The sequence below is a fragment of the Amyelois transitella genome, chromosome 4 (genome assembly GCF_032362555.1).
Source record: "Amyelois transitella isolate CPQ chromosome 4, ilAmyTran1.1, whole genome shotgun sequence".
Classification (NCBI taxonomy): domain Eukaryota; kingdom Metazoa; phylum Arthropoda; class Insecta; order Lepidoptera; family Pyralidae; genus Amyelois; species Amyelois transitella.
This window is the reverse complement of record NC_083507.1, coordinates 1973367-1995730: the sequence shown is the minus strand read 5'-3', so window position 1 is coordinate 1995730 and position 22364 is coordinate 1973367. Positions and strand designations below refer to the sequence as shown.

The 22364-nt window shown below is 33.3% G+C and overlaps 1 protein-coding gene across 1 annotated transcript in view; it reads left to right on the top strand.

Annotated features, from left to right (window-relative positions):
• Window positions 1-15027: 15027 nt before the first annotated feature.
• Window positions 15028-22364, top strand: part of LOC106130949 (uncharacterized) — a 59256-nt gene continuing 51919 nt past the window's right edge. Inside the window, exon 1 of the mRNA XM_060954347.1 lies at window positions 15028-15264. The gene's annotated coding sequence lies outside the window, so the exon portion shown is untranslated. The remainder of the gene's footprint in view (window positions 15265-22364) is intronic.

The window sequence follows — 22364 nt, the reverse complement described above, 5'->3', positions numbered from 1 at the left end:
TCAATTACTTGATGGTTGACTGCAGGAGATCTTTTGGTGAAATAAAGATTTTTTTATTACATGAGTAATGAGAAATAAAACACAAGATATTCAATACAGAAATATACAAAGGTGAACTTTTCCCAATTCTAAATGGGAAATGGTATTATAATTAATAAAGGTATTACAAACAAACAAACAAAGAAGTCTGTATGTATATATTTCGTTTTCTTGAAAAACCATTGTATTTCTTACACTGCGCAAATTGTCAATATATATACAGATACGAAGCTTAACATCTGTATCTATCGCTTAGTGACTTACGAGTTTTTGTAAGAAAAATATGGCCGCTAACCATTAAAAGAAGAATTAGAAAACAGGAAAGAAGGAAAGACGCAACACGTCCATCGCTCTCCTCCGCCGCAATATTCGTCTTCCTCAATTATATAACATAGGAATTGAGGATTCGTCGGTCGATTGCGGTCGACTGGTTGCGGCTGGTCGGCCTTCCTCTCCCATCCCTGAGCGTGTCACTCCCTATACAATCTGTGCCCCCTGGTGTATCCAGCTAGACTGGGTCAGGCTTTGCTTGGCTGTTCAACCAATGTTCACTTTCATGTTCAAAAAAATGGCCGCTAGAACATACTGTATCTTAATTATCTTTTGCGACAGTTAGTATAACGGTATTGAACCCATATAATGATAAGCAGGTGTGAAGCAAAGCAATGATTGACACACATTAGCATTTCGACCCCATGACGCGAGCTGAGGAAATGGGAATCAGAAACATTGCGTGACCACTTTATGATGGAAAATGTGGTTTGCGCACGAAAACTTTCGATTTAGGAATAAATTCGTAGTTTTATTTTGTAGTTTAATTATATTGTATAATAGAAAGATTTGTAAAATTAAATTTAAAAAAACTGGACTAAGTATTAAGCACAGAGATGCTCGATATTATTTATTTTTTCTAGTTATTATTGTTAACAAATAAAACCTTTAATAACTCACAGGTTAACATAATCACAGTTTTTTTTTATACTGAAATGCCTAGACTTTAAGTTATGAAAAAGGTTTTCTTTATGCCACAGGAGCAAAGACCCACTGAACAAGTCTTTACAAATTATATATATTTTTTGGTAACGTTCAGCAGTTTATAAACAGAATAAAACGTTTTACATTATAACATGCTTTTACTAGAACATAATCGTTTAAAAATTGGCCTAAGTTCCAACTTTCCGCTACCATTTCTATCGTGCGATATTGAATTAAACATGAGTATGAGTAGTGTCACCTGCCTGTCACCCGGTTTAGTCCAGGAAATAACAATTGTCGAATATTCGAAGATATCCCGGTCTTGTACCAAGCTATGAGGAACTTACATCAGCCCGGGTTTCGCACCTGTCCTGTCAATTTTTAGAAAAAAGTAGCTTTATTTTGCTAAAATTTATATCTACATTTATTTTATTTTATTTAATAATTAATTTACTATAGTAAGATACAAACACGCACGATACCGTGGAAACCTCGCAGGATTTATCTATGGACAGTGACTCGCTGTAATATTAGAACTGAAATATTATCCTTAGATACTTTAATTTTGTTTTTTCTGAACTCCTGAACTTCTTAATGAAGTTTAGGAACTTCTTAACACAATTATTAAACAATTCCTTACAATTGGGACAATTCCCATACAGGTTATTAAATTTGTAAAGATTTGATTTATTAATTCTTATTCTTTTTCTAGTAATTTAGAATGCAGTCTTTGGAAGTTGGAACAGTTTTTTAACTTCCAAACACGATCGAAGTCTCCGGTCACGACGATTGTAACTAAATAACGACTTATGTATACATGCATCTACCCTTCACAGTCATGATATTAAAAAAAAAAAAACTTGTCCCAAAACCGGAACACCTATACCCCAAAGCAGTCTATATTCACAAATAAATCAACGTTATTTTGACCTCTGACTCCCTGGTTTTGGGGATTGGTCCCGTGGGTTTAACGACTCAACGATGACACTTTAATTTTCGATTTTTGTGTAATGGCAACACTCGTTGTGTTCCTTGGACTTTTATAGGCCATAAATGTAATTTATTGTTGTAATATGACGTTGCGTTTGATTAATTTATGCAAGATTTATTTGTTGAAGACTTTGTTAATCATTGAAATACTAGTTATGTCAATTTCCTATAATTTGTAGTGATAAAGACAAAATTACTTTATAATCATAATCTCTTTCCCATGGCTGTCGTAAAGGGTGCCTAAGGAATAGGTTTACAAACTTTTGGAGATATATCTTTTAGGCGTAGGCTAGCAACCTGCCACTATTTGGATCTCAATTCTATCATTAAGCGAAACAGCTGAACGTGGCTTTTCAGTCTTTTCAAGACTTTTGGCTCTGTCTTCACTGCAAGGGTTATAGACGTGGTATGTATGTATGAGTACTAATAATCATAACAAAAGCAAAAATTAACTAATTTAAATGCTAGCACAATATAAAATCTACCAAAACCACGGCTTTATTTTGTGCCAAAGTTCCCAAAGAATTGCTAATTTTGGCCACGCCTCAAAATTATAATCAACTCTAGAATTATAATGAGACACACTACAAGCTGGTCTATATAATTTACATCAATCATTTATTTAAATTTAACACCGCATTAATTTGGCATTAGATACTTAATAATTGTATTTAACTATAAGAATTGTTTTAGAATTAGGTAGGTAAAACTTATTTTTCTCTAAAATTTAAAAGTTAACTCTTATAGGTGGCGTTAAATAAAGCATCCTCCAATAATTTCCATTATCTGTTTTTTTGTTGGTTATGGGCATTGGGTATGTTGTAACGTTTATTTTATTACATATTTTTAAATAAAGAAAGAGATTCCATTTCATACATATAATTATAGTCGTTTATGAAAAATTGGTTTGCAACCTACCCAGTTTTTCAAGCAAGTGTACCGTCTTATGAAATAATGAAACCTTTCAACATAAATTGAAACTAAATACTTCAATTCTCACACTTAAAACTAGTTTAAACTAAAGCACTTTCTCCGACCCTTGAACTGTGAAGCAAAATATTTTTGAACATAGCAAATAACACGTAATAAATTCAGGTTCTTCATTTCCCACTTCATTTGACGTTATTGTTACTAAAACTAACAGGCAAGCAGGCAGGCAAGATCGCCCTGGCCGTAAATTCCCATACCAAGGGTATTGTTGACGCGAATAAATCAACATTTACATGAAAAAAAAAAACTAGTTTATCCGAGGGCGAAGGAAGCTATTGTAAACGTCTTTGCATGGATTTCGCACGCGGAAGTTCCTGTTTGAATTAAGAATTTCGGGTAACAATAGTTTGACAATGGCAACACTGACAATAGGGTGGTAGAAACGGGAGCACTTATTGTCCTGGGGCAGCTGATCGGCTCAAGATTGCGTATTCATCTTGATGCAACGCGACCGTGTAATAATTTACCGTAATACTGTCTTTTCGACCCATTTTTAGATGAGTTATTTATTCTATTTAATGTGGAAAATGGACTGGCCATCTGTCGTTGGTCAGCTATGTAGTTTATTTAAAAATAATAAGAATTTCGAACGTTGACCTTTTCTCTATGATTTTCTCCGATATAACTAAGAATATTCTGTAATTTAATTACTTACATAGATTGGTTTGTTAATAGTGAATTTTGAAATTGAGAAATAAATACACGAAAAGATGTGTTAAGCTTAATTTGTTTTTATGTTTTTTTTTTAATATTTGTTAGCTTTAAATTGTTCACTTAATAATTCATTTCAGGCATGTAAACAAAGTTAGGTTTACATACAAATTTATAGGAATACATTTCACTTACATACATACACAACACATACATACATAAAATCACGCCTCTTTGCCGGAGGGGTAGGCTGAGACTTCCTTCGCTTCATCAACGTTCATAACTCTCATCATGCAAGCTCGGCGGTTTCGGGAACACCTACCTAAGTCGATTATAAAGTCATACTACCTACATGAACTACTTATCATTGTAATTCCTTAGGTAAACTATATTTCATTAAAGAAATTACTAGCGAATGGGCAATTTTTTGCCTAGGATGCTATAAATGGTATAATTTCTTAGCCGTTGGCAGATGCTTGTGGCACGTGCCAACTTCTAAATGCCATTTTAACGGACCAGCTTGTTGCAAGCTGGTCAAGACATGCAGGTTCTTAATAGTCGTCAAAGGTCAAGATCGAGTTATCGACTTTGAACTCCGAATCACCTGATTATATGAAAATAGCCGTGTGGTTTCTGGCACTTTAATAGAATAGGACCACTCCATCTCTTTCGTAAAGCGTATAAGGAAATAAGACGGCCTCTGTGGCGCAGCGGCAGTACGCTTGTCTGCGACACCGGAGGTCCCGGGTTCGAATCCCGGCCCGGCCAGGGCATGATGAGAAAAGAATGTTGTGTTTGTATTGGATGTTTATCTTTACAATTATTTATTAAAAAATGAGTTAGCATCTCGTAGCACAAGTCTCGAACTTACTTCGAGGCTAACTTAATTTGTCCCGTATATATTTATTATTTATTTATTTAGGTTATTCTAGGTAGAGAACGCCTTATGGCATTAGGTACACCTGTTTGTTGTACACTAGCTTTTCCGTTGGCCTTCGCTCCTGTGGAAATTTCCAGATAAAATTCATGTTCCGATTACAGAACAGAAATTTTATTCCTGCAGGTCTATTCTATCTGTGTACAATTTTCATTTAAAATCGGTTCAGTAGTTTTTGAGTTTATTCGCTACAAACATACAAAAATACAAATCCATTTCTCTTCGTTATTAGTGCACTAAAGTATTTTATTTATTTAGATTATTTTAGGTGCAATAAAGTAAAAATAAATTAAAATCTTTTCTATGAAGGCCACGTTTCGTCTTTCACCACGATTCAGGACTGAGAAAATAACAGGCATATATTTTATTAAGTGTAGCTAAAAATGTCACTACAAGCCATTAACGGTTACTTCTTAACACCAACTAGATACCGTCACAATGAGAAATTATGCAAAATGATCACCCAAAAATTATGCAAACGTTACAAATTATCGTATCAATAAAAATGCGTCAAATAGGTTTATTTTTGACAACGTTACCAAGGTATACGAATGATTTTATAACCATCTTTATTTATAAAAGAATAGAGCTTTAACCCTTTGAATTTTATTTTTAACGGCTGCATTAATAAGTCTGTAATAGTAACGAGGTACCTTAAAGTTTATTGAAGGGGCGTTCTCAAAGATTTCTCCAACAATAGATAAAAGAATATCGCTCCATATAGATAAAATATCAGTTTAATTCATGCCTCAAAAAACTTAAGACTATCACCCCTCTATAACCGTAGTATAATGCCATTTTTTATTTAAAAAAAAACGTGGGTAAGGAATAAAAAAGGCAGGGGAAGAAAATAAAAAAAAGGAACACTTTTTTCAAATGATTTATTTTTAGTTACTGGTTTAAGACAATTTATGTTTAAGTACTGGCACCATACAGCAATAAAAATTATAAAAAAGAAAATACAATTTTACCATCTATGAATCGTTCAAATCAGAATCAGAGAAATAAAATTAGTAAAAAAGAAATAATATTTTTTACCATTTCTGGTTTATTCAAGATTGTATATAAATAGAAATTTAGAAAATATCTTTAACAAAATATTCTAAATGTGTAATTGTATGAGTGTATGTTATGTGCAGCTCTTTCAACCTGTCACTATTTGAAACTCAATTTTATCATTAAATCTATAGAAAAGAAAAAAAAGAAATCAAACAGCTGAACGTGCCGTTTCAGTCTTTTCAATACTTGCCTCTGTCTACCCCGCGAGGGATAACGACTTGATTATATATATACTCTATCAAAACGAGCCATTAAACTACAGTTATCCACGTGCTAATAAAGGTCATCTCACATCAACCTACGATAACTATAAGATGATATAAAGGTGCTTTCATAATTACCGTTGCAACCGCGCGTGTGTCCGCAAAGGTCACAACCAGACGTTACATTCCTACTATAACCTTTGTTTTTTATAGCAATATGGTGAATAGTTATTACTGCTTTCAATTACCTATGTACAAGGTGAATTAAAAATGTACGAAACTGGTGCACGTTGTGGGACAATATTTTTTACGTGATCCTACGTACATACATATGGTCACGTCTATATCCCTTGCGGGGTAGACAGAGCCAACAGTCTTGAAAAGACTGAATGGCCACGTTCAGCTATTTGGCTTAATGATAGAATTGAGATTCAAATAGTGACAGTTTGCTAGCCCATCGCTTAAAAGAGAATCCCAAGTTTATCCCTTAGCCGCCTTTTACGACATCCATGGGAAAGAGATGGAGTGGTCCTTTATTTGTACTGTTGCCGGGAACCACACGTTTTCATACATCTTTCTTTTTTGTTCTCTTTAAAATCTTCATTTCTTTGTAATATAACTAATATAGCGTTATATAAATTTGGGTCTAACTCAATCTGTGTAATATTTAATTCAATCAAAATAAATTTTTATTGCATTCACCTCTCCTATAACTACAATTAATTAAATTTCAAATCCAAACGTGTCAAATTAATGAAGTACAAAATAGTTCATTGAACTGGGTCCATCATTAATTCATTCATTCAATTGTACGAAATAATTACAAGAGTCATGAATGAGGTCCGGCGGCGTAATAAACACATCTATTCAGTTCTACATAATCCCTATTGAAGTATGGCCACCCTAGTGGGCTATGAGGGTGTGATAGTAGGATGGCCATAAGGTAGAATTATTGAGATTTTTTTAAGGAAATCTGTACTAATATTAAAATGCGACAATTTGTTTGTTACTTCTTCACACGGGTTATCTACTAATAAATCTTGAAATATGTATACTATTCTAATATTATAAAACTGAAGAGTTTGTTTGTTTGAACGCGCTAATCTCAGGAACTACTAGTTCGGATTGAAAAAATATTTTTGTGTTGAATAGACCATTTATTGAGGATGGCTTTAGGATAAATAACAACACGCTGCAACTATTAGGAGCAAAGAAATAATGGAATATGTGAAAAAAACGGGGAAAATTATTCATCCTTGAGGGCTTCAATGATGCCCAAAATAACAATTCTACGCGGACTAAGTCGCAGGCACAGCTAGTCACGTGTATATAATTAAGAGTCTGGAGAAGGACATAGAAATTTCGTCGCTTTTTTTGTAGATGGCGCTAAATTCCCGCGGGCGAATGCTAGTAAGTAAATAGTTTAGAGACATAAGAAAAATTAAGGCGGTTTAGTGTACCTACCTACCCTTGACTAGAGCCTTTACCAGAGTCCGGTTTGACCATGGTCTCCCATCCAGGTCTTCCTCTTTCAACGTTTTATTAACATTCGCATTGTAGATGCTTCTGCTGAGAATGCTTAGATACGTATTATACATACATACATAAAATCACGCGTCTTTCCCGGAGGGGTAGGCAGAGACTACCTCCTTCCACTTGCCACGATCCCTGCATACTTCCTTCGCTTCATCCACATTCATAACTTATGCTTAGAATGCTTAGATTTTGGTTAACAACATCTAAGCATTCTCATAACATCACACCACACGTTTTCTTCAATTCTAAAAATTATTTTATGTTACTGTACTGTTTGTACTTTAATCATTGTGAGTTATTAAAAATAATTAAAGTGCAGTTTGTTACCGCTTCCTCTGCGCTGACGCATTGGAAGCGGCAGTAAACTTAGTTTTAAGTAATCTATTCGACGTCAACCAATGTTGTGAAACCAAAAGTTATGAAGTTATAAGCGATGTCTAAAATTGTCCCTAATGAATAAAAGTTTTAAATTTTAATTTATGAAAGTGCTGGGTTAAAAATACGTTGTCCGGTTTGCCTTTAACCTGCCTTGTAACCAAGACAAACGACTGAAAAATCCCAAATGAGGTTACAGAAGAATTCTTATCCAAACAATTCTGATTTCTTACCATCACCTCCTATATTATACTAGGCATAAGCACGTCCTTCAAAAATTAAGTACAAATTCAAAATATCCACCTGGCAACCCTACAACCTACTACTGTGCACAGCGTGTGGGCGATATTGTCCCACAACCGGACAAAAGGGTTAAATGAATCGACACGTAATGAACACAATGTGATTTTTTTTTCTTAATTTCTGTCGCGTGCCCTATGGACGTATGTTGTTTTGCCCGAAGCGAAAATGCGCTGCAGGACATAGATTTTGAGTATGATATCCATGTTTTGGTAAAATAAATTGTTATAGAAGTGCATGAAGGCCCCTGTGGTGTCGTTAAAATTTGATCTCCGGCGAGGTCATAATGGATGATCGTTTTTAATTGACATCTGCGTCTTGAATATATATACGATAAATACCTTTTCCCTTTTAACGCCTTTTTTTAGCTCTATTGTGTCGTAGGCTAAGGCCGTATTATTGTTTGTTGTTATTAGTTATTTAAAAAATACATTAGTGTAGTGTGATTACTGGCCTTAACTGGCCTACCAATGGAAAAAAGAATAGGAACACTCCACTTCATCAATGTTGAAAAGGCGACTTAGTGACAGGCTTATACAGATTATATACTTGGGATTCCCCTTTTAGGTGATGGGCTAGCAACGTGTCACAATTAGAAACCCAATTCTATCATTAACCAAAAAAGTTGAACGTGGTCTTTCAGTCTTATGTTGACTATTGGCTCAATCTACCTCGCAAGGGATAAAGACGTGATTATATGTTTTGTTAAAAAATGCATTATGTCGCTTGGAGTTAAACTTGAGATTCTTCTCGTAGGCGATGGACTGGCAACCTGTCACTATTTCAAAAGTCCCAATTCCATCACTAAACTATACAGTTTAACAATGGTAATTCCGTTTTTTCAAATTCTTCAATTCTTTTTAAAATTTCACATCTCTTCAGAAGTGCGGACGCGGCAACCAACTGAGAAAACAAACTAAGATTATTGAAGATCTCAGATCACAATGTAAATCCTGACCTTTAATCATATTATCTGTCCGCTTGTTACAAATATACCCGTTCCCGGGATTTATAACATTTAAACAACTGTTACAACATCTGTCCCTTAATCTAATTTGTACAAATAGCCCGCGAGCTCATAAAAATAAATATTATTTTCTGATAAACTGTGCGGAAGTGAGAAAAAAATGTACGAACTGCATGCATGCAGCAGTTGGTTAGGAAACAAAAAATGATAAACGCCCATCCTTTGATACATATGGCCACGTCTATATCCCTTGCGGGGTAGACAGAGCCAACAGTCTTGAAAAGACTGAATGGCCACGTTCAGCTATTTGGCTTAATGATAGAATTGAAATTCAAACAGTGAAAGGTTGCTAGCCCATCGCCTAAAAGAAGAAACCTAAGTTTTTAAGCCTATCCTTTCATGTTACATCTAAAATTTATAATAACTTTTGATTACTTTATTATTTAATTAAGTTACCATTTCCTTAAATGTCGCTATCTTGAAATTGGATTCCACTTTATGTGACATACATACATACATACATATCGTCACGTCTATACGAGTGATTAGAAAAACAGAATTGACGCCGCTAGAACCGCGGAAAAGGGCTACTCATTTTATTTACATATTACTTAAGAAAGATTCGATGTTTGTCACAAAATCCCTTAAAAATACGTAAAAACATATGTATGTCAATTATCTCAAAAACACAAATTCACGTTCCCAACATCAATATCTATCGAGAATCGATGACAAGAAATCATTGACGCTTAAATTTTATACAAAAATATAATTTTCGGCTTCTGCAGATGCATCGATTAAAACTACACTGATTTCTATAAAAACAAATCTGAAATTGATAAAGTTGAAAACCACTCTTATATTTTAAGCACTAAAGTTCATAATAATGAAACGAAAATCATGCTGCATAATGATTGAATGTGGGCATTCATGATAGCTTGCAGTTCTGATTTTGATACATTTGAATCGTTTGGTGTCGTATAATAACCACTCTATTATAGTTCTACATCCATTAAATAGTGTACATACATACATACATATGGTCACGTCTATATCCCTTGCGGGGTAGACCGAGCCAACAGTCTTGAAAAGACTGAATGGCCACGTTCAGCTGTTTGGCCTAATGATAGAATTGAGATTCAAATAGTGACAGGTTGCTAGCCCATCGCCTAAAAAAGAATCTCAAGTTAGTAAGCCCATCCCTTAGTCGCCTTTTACGACATCCATGGGAAAGAGATGGAGTGGTCCTATTCTTTTTTGTATTCGTGCCGGGAACCACACAGCACGGCGGTTATATTATACTATTAATAATTATGTATGTGCCGTCAACAAAAAGTATGTAAGTAGGTACATTCAGGCGTGTAAACAAAATCAATTTCAAAATTTTTATTACTTCATATCATTTAATAATTGTCATATCTTTTGGCTTCACAACATTGGTTGACGTCAAATAAATAACTTTATAATATATCGGGGCTAAGATATAGTCGCGGGAAAAATTAAGTTAAATAATTATTTAATCAAACCAAGGATACGTATCAAAACGGATTTCAAATCAGGCGCAGACTAACAGGTGTGCGCAGTATGTAAATCAGATCTTATCTCCTAAATTAAATAACGTTGGTGTGTCAACACGCAAGGTCTGGTAACGCTTTGGCCAATTACATCTTGTCTCTCTCTCTCTCTATATATATGTATATATATATAACGCATTCTTGATTGTATTCTCAATTTATTTTTCTCTGTGATAGGTTAAAAAGATTTCTGTTAAGAAAAAAATGTGATAAATTTAAAATAAAATAATCTTACGTAAGTAAATAAACTTATATACGTTATAGTTTGTACATACATACATATAATAATGTCCATGTCCCTTGTGGGGCAGACAGAGCCAACAGTGCCATAAAGATTGATAGGCTACGTTCAGCTGTTTGGCTTAGTGATAGAGATTCAAATAGTGACAGGGTGCTTAGCTTGTCCCTGCTCACTTTGCCTATAAACTTCCTCATTTTGTAAAACAATTCAATCTGGACAGTTGAAAATTGACGAAATTCTAGTAAAATTAAAAAAAAATTATCACATTACTAACACAATAAACTCGTCAATCGTTCCGGTGCGCGCGCGCAGGTGGTTTTAATTAGACGTGAGAAAACACCCAATTTACGCGATATACCGAAATAATTCATGTGAGGTGTAATGTAAAGCACACTGTGCGGGGTGGCCGATGGCTAACGGTTATATCATCATTGACATAGCTTTTGCCGGCGAATTCGCTCACGTCCTTTGGTTGAATGGAAGAAATCCCGATTGGTATAAGTCTTCTCTAATTGTACATAATCTTCTTAATCCAATGACTGTTTTGTAATTTGTTACATTTCTTTTCTATATGCAATAAAGAGTTTAAAAAAAAATATTTAATGAATATACGAATTAAAATAAGAGTACTCAGTTTAAAATAAAACTTAACTTAAATAAATAAATAAATATTTATTTATTTATTTAAGTGTTAAAATTTTGATACGTTATACAAGGAAGCCGCGAGATTTTTGGCGCCTGTAGAGTCAATGAGGCTTTTAGTGAACTCACGCGCAAGAGCATAAGCATCGGGATACCACGGACGTGCCACGACGCCAAATATTACACGTACAATATGGTCTGACTAGCTGCACCCGCGACTCGTGGAATAGTTATTTTGGGCATCATTGAATCCCTCGAGAGTAAATAATTTTCCCCGTTTTTTTCACATTCTCCATTATTTCTTTGCTCCTTATAGTTGCAGCGTGATGTTATATAGCCTAAAGCCTTCCTCGATAAAGCCTTATTCAATTCGAACCAGTAGTTCCTGAGATTAGCGCGTTCAAACAAAGAAAGCTTTATAATATTAGTATAGATTGTACACAATTCGTAAAATGACCAACGTTAAACTTAATTCTTTGTATATTCTCAAAACTTTCTAGTTTCGCTATGCTAAGTATAATATCGAAATATTTTGTTAGATCATTTATTCCATAAAAAAAGCAATTGTATTTAGATCTTTGGAACCACGACTTGAGTATTTTTCAAACTCAACCAAGTTTCGAAGAGAATTTGCCATGCCAGAGGCGTTCAAAATATGTTGTTTTGGGCTCTGTTTCGGTGGAAGTCGGAACCAATAAAATATATTAACAACGCGATATACATTAGTCGTTCCACCTGTCTGATGGCTGTAATTAGGAATTCGTAAAAACATTTTGAACAAAAGGTGGGACCAGTGGTGCTCAAACTGTTTCAGGAATGAACTTAACATATACACATACAGAAATAGGATATATTATCACGTCTTTATCTTTTAAGGGGAAAACAAAGCAATCAGTCTTGCAAAAGACTGAAAGGCCACGTTCAGCTGTATGGCTTAATGATGGATTGTGACTGACAAGTGACAGGTTGCTAGCCCATCGCCTATAAAAATAATTCCAATTTAATGCTTTCGCTGATTGACTTTTACGATATCAACTTATACAAAAAGTGATGTTAAAATAAAAAATATCCTATATTAAGAATTTGACAATGTTGTTAAGATATTGATAATTTGTTTTTTCATCGCTACCAGTCGAGCATGGTAGAAAAAAAGATTGAGAACCATGATATTATTAAGAGCAGGTGCGTAACGTGCGCACGAGTCGCCACATATCAGAATCTCCCGATGTGTTCCAATTTGTATGTCTTACAATGTGATAATTGTATAGCCGAATATTCAAATTCAAAATTTTTATTCATAATTATTGTTCCATCATTTTAACATCACTTAATAATTGTTATAACAATAGATAGATATAAATATCTTTTGTTTTTACAACATGAGTTAACGTCAAATAGATTACTAAAAACTAAGTTTACTGCCGCTTCTAAAGCGTCGATATTAAAACGGTGTTTATTACTTTGAATTTAGAAAAGATGTCGTCTAAGGCGATAGTTATGTTGTTGTGTTAGAGAAAGGCAGATCTTCAGATTTATCAGAAACGAATTAAGATAGGGAAAGCTTACGTTAGACCAAGTTGTGAACATTATTGTGAAAGGTTACAATAATTTTAATACAAGCCATTCGAATGTCAGTACCCTCCAACTTTTAAAGTCGAGTAAATACATTTTAAAATAGAAGATTCTCACACAACACTGGAAAATCGGTTAAATAAAGATTTATGTGCATTTTTTTCGCAAATACCATATTTTCTGAACAAAATCGCGTCATGGCTAATCAAATACACGTTGGATTAGTTCAGGCACTATATTTTTCTTTTAATAGAAGAACTTTTAAAAGATTTTTTTTTATTTTTTATTCTGCTATAAAATATCTTATAACATACTTTCATTCGATTATTATTTTTGTTTGAATGGAGTAAATAAAAAAATAACGATTTCGATTAAATTTTGCACAGAACTTTTTTCGCAAGTAACCTACATTGTTCTTTAATATAAATTCTCATTCTATATACATCTGAAGTAAAAAAAGAAAAAAAATATATTAAAAAAATATAGTTAGAAAAATATAAATTCAAAATCTCTACAGTTCTACACCTCAGACTTCAAATTCCGGTAATATGACCTTAATTTGAAACTATATCAAAGTCACCATGACTTAGCGGTGATTCGGCTAATCGAGAATCGAATCGATGACCGTGTTACTAGGTAACTGAACCGCTATGCACCGCACGGTTAAAGGCCCCGTACACACTACTTACTTCTTACATATTTTGATGAAATTCTGATGAAACACGGGCTGACAATAACCTGGATTTCAATAGAAGCGAAGGTTCCCGGAGTTCCCGCAGGATTGATAGGGTTTCCATGCGGACGAAGTCGCCGGCGGCTTCTAGTTAAAAATATATTTATATACATACATATAAAAATAAAATGAGATGTCTGAACTACTTTTTACTACTAACCATAACATATTTTTGTAATTCGTGATGGAAAGGCTAATAAATTTGGGATTCTTCTTGTAAATATATAAATAATTAAATATATAAGGCAAGGAACCTATTTATATTATTATTATTTATTTTAATCTCATTTCCATCTTAAGCTGAATGTGGCCTTTCGGTCTTTGTAAGACTAGACAAGATATTACGATTATATCCTTATAAATCCTTATAAATGCGAAAGTTTGTGAGTATGTCAGTATGGATGTTTGTTACTCTTACACGCAAAAACTACTGAACCGATTACGATGAAATTTGGTATGTAGGTAGCTGAAGGTCCAGAATAACATATAGGCTACTTTTTATCCCGGAGTTCCCGCGGGATTGATAGGGTTTTCATGCGGACGAAGTCGCGGGCGGCCTCTAGTATGTATATAAGTATTTAATACCCGCTTAGTGTAAGCAGAGCCTAAGTGAAATTCATTATTTGCATGAATTTTGTATGACTTCGCACATTGTCTTATTAACAAACAATTATTCTCTTATAAATGTGAAAAACTGCGCCATGCTGACCATAATTTATGGACTTTCCAGTTTATTTAACCTAAACTTAAAAGTACCAAAAAATTTCGTCGTTTCATTTGAGAAAGTAATTTTTTTTGTTACAAATTTTTATACAAGTTTTTTTATTTAAGGATATATGCTTCTTTCCTTCTACTTATACTAATAAATTTGTTGATCTTAATTTAAATTAAAAACAAAATAATTTGTATATCGCAGTTAAACCTACTAATAAAAAATATATATTTCAATGTTCACATAAAACCTAGCCCGCATTACGACTCCATTCATTAATGACATAGTTGCATTTATCAATGGTCTTATCATTTACGTGACCGCAACAGATAAGGCGCCAAAACAAGACACCGGTAGAAGAAAAAAAGTTGCCCCAAAAGTAACATCTTTGCGACCGTTCCGCCTTCACAATAAAGTGTTCCCTCTCGTTCACACATACCGGCGTAGCGAAGGTGGGAGAGCGACAAAAATCAACAGTAGCGAACACTCCCCAGGTAAGTTCCAAAGTTGAACTTATTCGAACGCGAGCTTTGCGCGGGAAAGCACGTGGTTCGATGCGCTCGGTTTTTCCAAATTTCCAGTGGATTCGACATTCGAAATTGTGGAACTGTGAATTTGGAATTTCAATTTGGAACGTTGTGTTTTTAATTCGTAATCTGGATTACGTGATTGGATGACAATTTGCAATGTGCGTGTGCGACTATCTGAATTTCTGTGTTGCCAGGAGCATCTTATTGTGCAATAGGGATTTGTAAGGAGCCACAGACGGTAAGTTGGATTCTTTTGACATCGTTTTGTTGCATTGATACATGTGTGTATAGTCATGGGGTAATTGAGGACCAACTGTAGATTTCTTTCTTATCTCTCCTCAGGAATAACGGCTATATAGAATCTTTTGTCGTAACTTTTATATTTTTAAGAATTTTCCCTAAAATTCTTGGTGATTTATATTATATATTTTTAGCATTCAGTATAAAAAAATCTTAAAAAATAATATGCGATCAAATATTTTATGTCGCGCATGCGTGATGTTTGTGCAACTGAAAACCAGCTGACAAGTTGGTCCTTCTTATCCTGTGTTGATCACGTTGTGTAAATCACATTTTTAAATAAATAGAATATCCTGTGGTGCCATGTGGTTCCCGGCACCAATACAAAAAAGAATAGGACCACTCCATCTCTTTCCCATGGATAACGTAAAAGGTGACTAAAGGATAGGCTTACAAACTTCGTATTCTTTTTTAAGGCGATGGGCTAGCAACCTGCCACTGTTTGAATCTCAATTCAATCATTAAGCCAAATAGCTGAACGTGGCCATTCAGTCTTTTTAAGACTGTTAGCTCTGTCTTCCCCGCAATGGATATAGACATGACCATATGTATGTATGTGGAATATCCTATTATATTAGCAAAATTTTTAACAGAGTAGGTACCGATACTTATATGCATTTTTTAAAAGCTCGCGAGTTTTGAACCCAGTACCAGGACCCATGAACTGAGAATGTTCAGAAAGAAATACGTTGGGTTTAAATAATAATAATGGGAGAAATATATTTTCTTCTTCTCATAAAGCATGATCATCATTATTTCTTTAGTAAAAAAAATTGTCGATTGTTTATTTCCAATCAATAGTATTTAGTTTAAAGAAAAGCACTGTCAAAAAAATTTTAGGACTAGAACCGAATTTACATGATCATTAAAGGCTTAAGCGATTTCCATTAAAAGCCAAGCAAAACAAGCTGTATGAGTCTCAGACATTACGAGTATCAGCTTACTCGTAATGTTCCCATGAAAATTCTTTAATTACATACATATCGTATGCATAATTACTAATTACCTAAGTTCATACTGCATACGCATTCTCATTTGCATAAAAACTCCATATCAAAGTTGCTAGGTTGCTACTTACTATAATTTACCATATCATTTACCAAATAAGTGATATTTTTAACGCGGCCCGAATTAAGTATACTTCCTTTTTTCTCAGTACTGGATTTAACATTCACAACCTGTCACAAGAACGCAAATATGCAAGCTCGCATTTTGTCATAATTATAATTTTGCAGTTTGTAACAGTTAACCATTTTTATATATTAAAACTTGATTTATCTTTTTATCGTAACACTAACAAGTCCGAAAACTTTAGAAAGGATACTATTCAAGATTTGCATTCACAGCATTTTGCCCCATTCCTGACAAAACTAATAAATAAATATGTACTTATATATAATTAGAAATACCTCATTATTGAAATCAAAGAACATTTTCGGGCCATGAAAATAATTTCCAATACATGCTTTAATTAATTTGGGACAAAATTCTCTAGACCATATTCCGGAATGGGACAGGTTTACTTGAAAAATACCATACAAGTAACATTAATATTGATGCTTTATTTTTATGTAAACTATATGTGCATAACGATCATAAATTAACTGATCAATAGTAATTCGTCGTGGTTACACAGTACAGGCACATTGACTATTAATAAGTTGTTTTTTATGAGTCATTTCTTGGGTATACTTAGAGGAATATTATAGTCAAAATTTCTAATTTGTTTGACTTGAGTTTGACTTCGAACTTTTGTTACATGATTTTAAGTATGTGATTCTTTTAATTCAATTAAGAAGAATTAAAAGAAAGGATATATATTTATTTATCCTTATCGTTATTATATGTATATATAGTAACGATGCATACATAATAAAATATTTCAGCCCTCCCCAACCATTTTGCAATCGCTACCACCAGCAAACTTCAACAACTTTGCAAAAGTCAATTGAATTTGAAAAAAAAAGTCTCTAAGGGTTTAACACTGAAGAGGCCACAATTAAACAATGGATCATAACAACCACTCTTCACACACTTAAATATATCCAGCTTTTAAGGGTCAAGGCATGCCCTTAATTAATGCTAGAAAGAGACAGATTATATTCTCCATATTAAGTTAGAAAGAGAACGATAGTATTAATAAAGCACCCGTTCGATTCAGCGGAGCGTAGTTACGCGAATTTTTTGCGCGATTTTTAAACCTTTTTTAACCTGTGAGAACTTCGCTTAACAGTCTAGTGCATTCGCTTTTAATTTTTTTTGCATCACTACCACTAGTTTGCTATGGCTAGTTATCACGCTAGTTCACTCCGTACATACATATAGTCTCGTCTATATCCCTAGCGGGGTAGACAGAGCTAGCAGTCTTGAAAGACTGATAGGCCACGTTCAGCTTTTTGGCTTGATGATAGATTTGAGATTAAAATAGTGATAGGTTGCTAGCCCATCGCCTAAAAGAAGAACCCCAAGATTATAAACCTATCCTTTAGTCGCCTTTTACGACATCCATGGGAACGAGATGCAGTGGTCCTATTCTTTTTTTTATTGGTGCCGGGAACCACACAGCTTCACTCCAAGGGGTTCTCTTTACTTGATAACTGTCCTTGTAATCTTTTGCCTCTCATTTTTGCGTATTTCACCGGATGCACCCTCAATTGTAATGCTTCGAGTGGTCGATGTCTGCTTTCCAACTTTCCTCTTTCCTCTCTGTCCGGTCTTCGGCGCTATTCTTCTGTCAATTGGCTCACAAACCTTTTAATGGCGTCAAGTATAGTCATTGCCTTGGGGTTTCCGGTTCCAATATAAAAAAGAAAAGGACCACTTCATTTCTTTCCTAAAGATGTCGTAAAAGGCTATTTAGGGATAGGCTTATAAACTTGGGATTCTTCTTATTGGCGATAAGTTAGCAACCTATCCATATTTGAATCTCAATTCTATCATTAGGCCTAGCGGCTGAACGTGGCCTGTCAGTCTTTCAAGACTGCTGACTCTGTCTATCCCGTAAGGGATACAAACGTGAGTATATGTATGTATGTAGTATAGTCATGCAGATAACTGCAAAACATGTTATGACACTCTTCTAGGACCACGATTCAGAAGTGGGTCAGGTGATAAATAAACGCGAAGTCATTCCTGATGAAATGAAATGAAATATTCTTTATTTACTTGAAACATGGTACAAATGGGTGTTAGAAAAATATGCGATCCTACATGTTCCGCCAGAAGTATGGCATGTAAATATTGTTTTGTAATAAATTAAATTCAAAATTAATAATTTCAAAAATTTGGAATTATACAATTTAAAATGTAAAATTAAAATAATCATCAATGGAATAAAAACAATGAAAAATTAAAAATTCATGCAGTCTATTCTTAAATTTATTAATTGGCAAAGACTTGTATGAGTCCGGTAGTTTATTATATATTTTAATGCAAGAAGGTTATTGTCAAGTCGCGTCTCAACTTGGTGTAAAACTGTGAACTGATCCTAAGAGACCTTCAGGTATTAACCTACTGCGTCGTTTTTCGCCCTAAATACATTCAAAAAGAAAGGACCGATAAGTAGAAATTATGGCAAAAATATGTAGGTAATCCTTATATAATAGGTACTTACTTTATTCACAAGACTTAAGCCTTCTTGATCATCAATAGATCAAAAAATGAACCTTAAGTCTTTGCAATAAGGTTCTCAATTATTTATTTTATTTAATTTGTAGACGCATTGAAAAAATCTACTTAATATTCAACTCAACCCTTTTCCATATCATAGACAATAGTTTGTCAAGTAAAAAAACAACAAATCGTTAGATCGTCAAAACAAAAGACTAGTTTTTGCACCCGCTGTCACTCGCTTCCTTGAAGTTAACCAAACCGTAAAGTTAGTTATTGCCATTGAAATTTATTTTATTTGAGGAACGCGCATTTAATTAAAACTATTCCTTAGGGGTCGTGTCGTAAGAAATTATTGTTTGTTTGTCTGTGTTTGTTCGTTCATTGCCTTGCCATTAACTATGAAGAAATTTCTTGTTTATCTGCAGGTAAAAAAAAAAACAATACAATAAATAAAATATTCGTTCGTGCGAAATAATTTGAAGCATACATTGAAAAAATTCTTGTGTTAAACATATTTGAGAAGAAAAAAATCAAAAAAGCCCTAAAAAAATATACTTAGACATTAACGTAATAAAAATGGTTGCAATTTTTAGTTTAAGCCTTTTCTTGTAGTAAATTTTACAAATTAAGCGGGAAAAGAACCAGCAGCATTAATGTTGTTTATAGAGAGATAATAAAATCGCTTCGTGTAAAAACCTAACTCACCCAATCAAGAATCCATGATCAAAGGATGTACGGATGTATCCGGGACAAAACCCAAGAGGTAGAATAAAATCATAATGGACGTGCTAAAATACTTTTAATAATACGAATGATATCAAAACGAACCTTAGAGCTTTCGTATTAAAAATAATTACAAGGAATATAATACGCGTGTAAAATAAATTTAAAAAAATACTTGATCTTTGTAGATTATTTATAAACAGTAAAAAAATTAGAGTAACATGTTTTTATATACTGAAATTAATGTTTGCCGGCGGTTCTCGCGTGACCCTCGATTTAATGTCAGTGTAAGTGTACGAAAAAAAAACGTAGCAATTGAAAGAACTGACAGAAAGAAAGGGGTTCCACGGAAAGGAAACTAAATTAACATCTGAAATTAATCTTCTGGAATACTAATCTTTTTTAATAATTATAAAAATAATAATAATAGGTGATACATATATACTTTAAAAAAATTCAGTCGATCAAAAACTTAATAAAAACTTATAAACTGTTGCGATTTTTAAAATTTCTCTCTAAAATTATTAAATGTACCTACCTAACTGATATCTATGCGTATTTTTAAACTTCTTTTTTTTTAAATATCAAGTTAATGACATGACATGAGCAATGAGCTTACAAAATATTTTTCTTATTCCCATACGATCAAAATTCCTATACAAACTCAAAATACACATACCTATTTTAAAAATAAAAACTTACTTAAATAAAAACTTCAAAGCTCATACAAAATCAATTGTAAAGACATGATATTGTCATTCTATACTTATCATTTCTCCAATATTATTTTGTAGGTTTGTCATTTTCCCTCTTCACGCCAAGCCCAGGTGTCTAGGACTGTCGAAATAAATCACCCTGCTTGGCCTTCTGACCTCAAGGATTAGGGGATTTTATGTTCCCAGGCCATTACTTGGGCCGTACTGCATGTAAGGATGGATTAAATTGTGAAATGTCTGTTAAGCCATAAGAATCGTTTGTGGTTTTGCGTATTAAGAACTAATATAGGCAGTTTTAAATAAATTTAGCGTATTATTTAGTCGTAACTTTTACTATTTATTGTCACCCACGTTAATGTTATCTGCTTAATCCAACGGCAGTTTTTATTGTATTCAGAGAGTCTATTTAAAATTTCCAATTAATTCAAAGCTTGAAATCCAAACGGATTCTCATTCAGAACGACATAATGCTATATAAACACAAAAATCAGTAAAATAACAATTTAATTAAAAATATATTTTGTTATAAATGATTATTTTATTGAATTTGGAATTAATGAAAAATCTATTTTAAAAATTGTTATTTTACTGATTGTTATTTATATTAAGATGTATTTTTACATGATTTTTCCGTTGTCTATTTGTTTGTAGGTACCTATTGGATTAACATTACTGTTTTACCACTTGTTCAAAAGACTTTAAAATATTATTATAAGTATAACATACATACATACATCAGACTTATACCTGACAGGTAATACTTGAAATAAAACCAGTCAAAACCCTTTCTCAGAAAAAAAAAATAAAGTCACGCCGATTTCTAATGCGTTCCTTTTTCAAAAACCTTTCGCGCACTTTCATGTGAACAATAGACCCGATCTATTTTTTTTTCGCAAATAATACAGCACAGGAACAACGGCACACAGCCATTTGTTAACGTTGAAATATCGGTTTTTGAAGGGGACTCGTCTTAAGTTGTAATAACTTGAAAAAACTAGCCCATACTCAACAATGGTGCTATATATTGCATCGTAAAGATTTTATATCGAATAGAGAGGTTATAAAATTTAACTACTCTTTTATAAACTCCAGATAATGACATCAATATTGTTCATCTACTTTATCATGTTAAGGCAATGTTTTACGTGTTTTATTTTATTGTTATGTTGGTAATAAAATTATTTTATTGTTTACACCAGAGATGCAGAGATGAGTGTTTGATGATATTTTTCATGCGACAGGTTACAGTATACAGTAGTTAAATTTGTGTAATAGTTATGGAACATCAAATAAAGTTTTTTTTTTCAATTATTAATTTTTGTACTTCGGTTGATATAGAGAATTTGCATAACTAATATCATTATATAAATGGGAGTTGGGACTGATAGCAAACAAAACTCATGGGTCTACTGGAAGAGATTTCTTTTGAAATAAGTAGGACCTTTGTACTAGAATTACTGTAATAAATGCTCCTATATATAATTTTGTGTACATAAATAAATAAAACTAAAATTTATTAAAATACCAAAATAATTATATTTTTATTTCAAAACTTTTATATCTTAGATGAAAAGTTTATTTTTATCAATAAAATTATATCTTTAAGATCAATTGAATAACTGAATTATATTTATTAAGTAATCTCAATACTTAACAGCCATTGAGCAAACTTGCCTACCCCTAAATCGGCTCGTAAATTTCCCACAACCGAAGCGAACAACGGCCAATTGTTGTCAAAAATAAATCATACCATTTACATCGACCGTTAAAAAAAAAACTAGATCGGAACTCCTTGGCCGAACTTGAAATTTAAAAAACGAAATGTCATCCTTACCTCTACGGGATAAGGCGGGTCGTTTTTAGTCTGTGACCTTTCACATAAAGGCGCATCTCCATTGTCAAAGAATTTTGCACACTTCCTTAAACTATAACAAAAGTTTTATCTCACAATAGAACGGCAGAGCCAGCATCATATCTGCTCCAGATT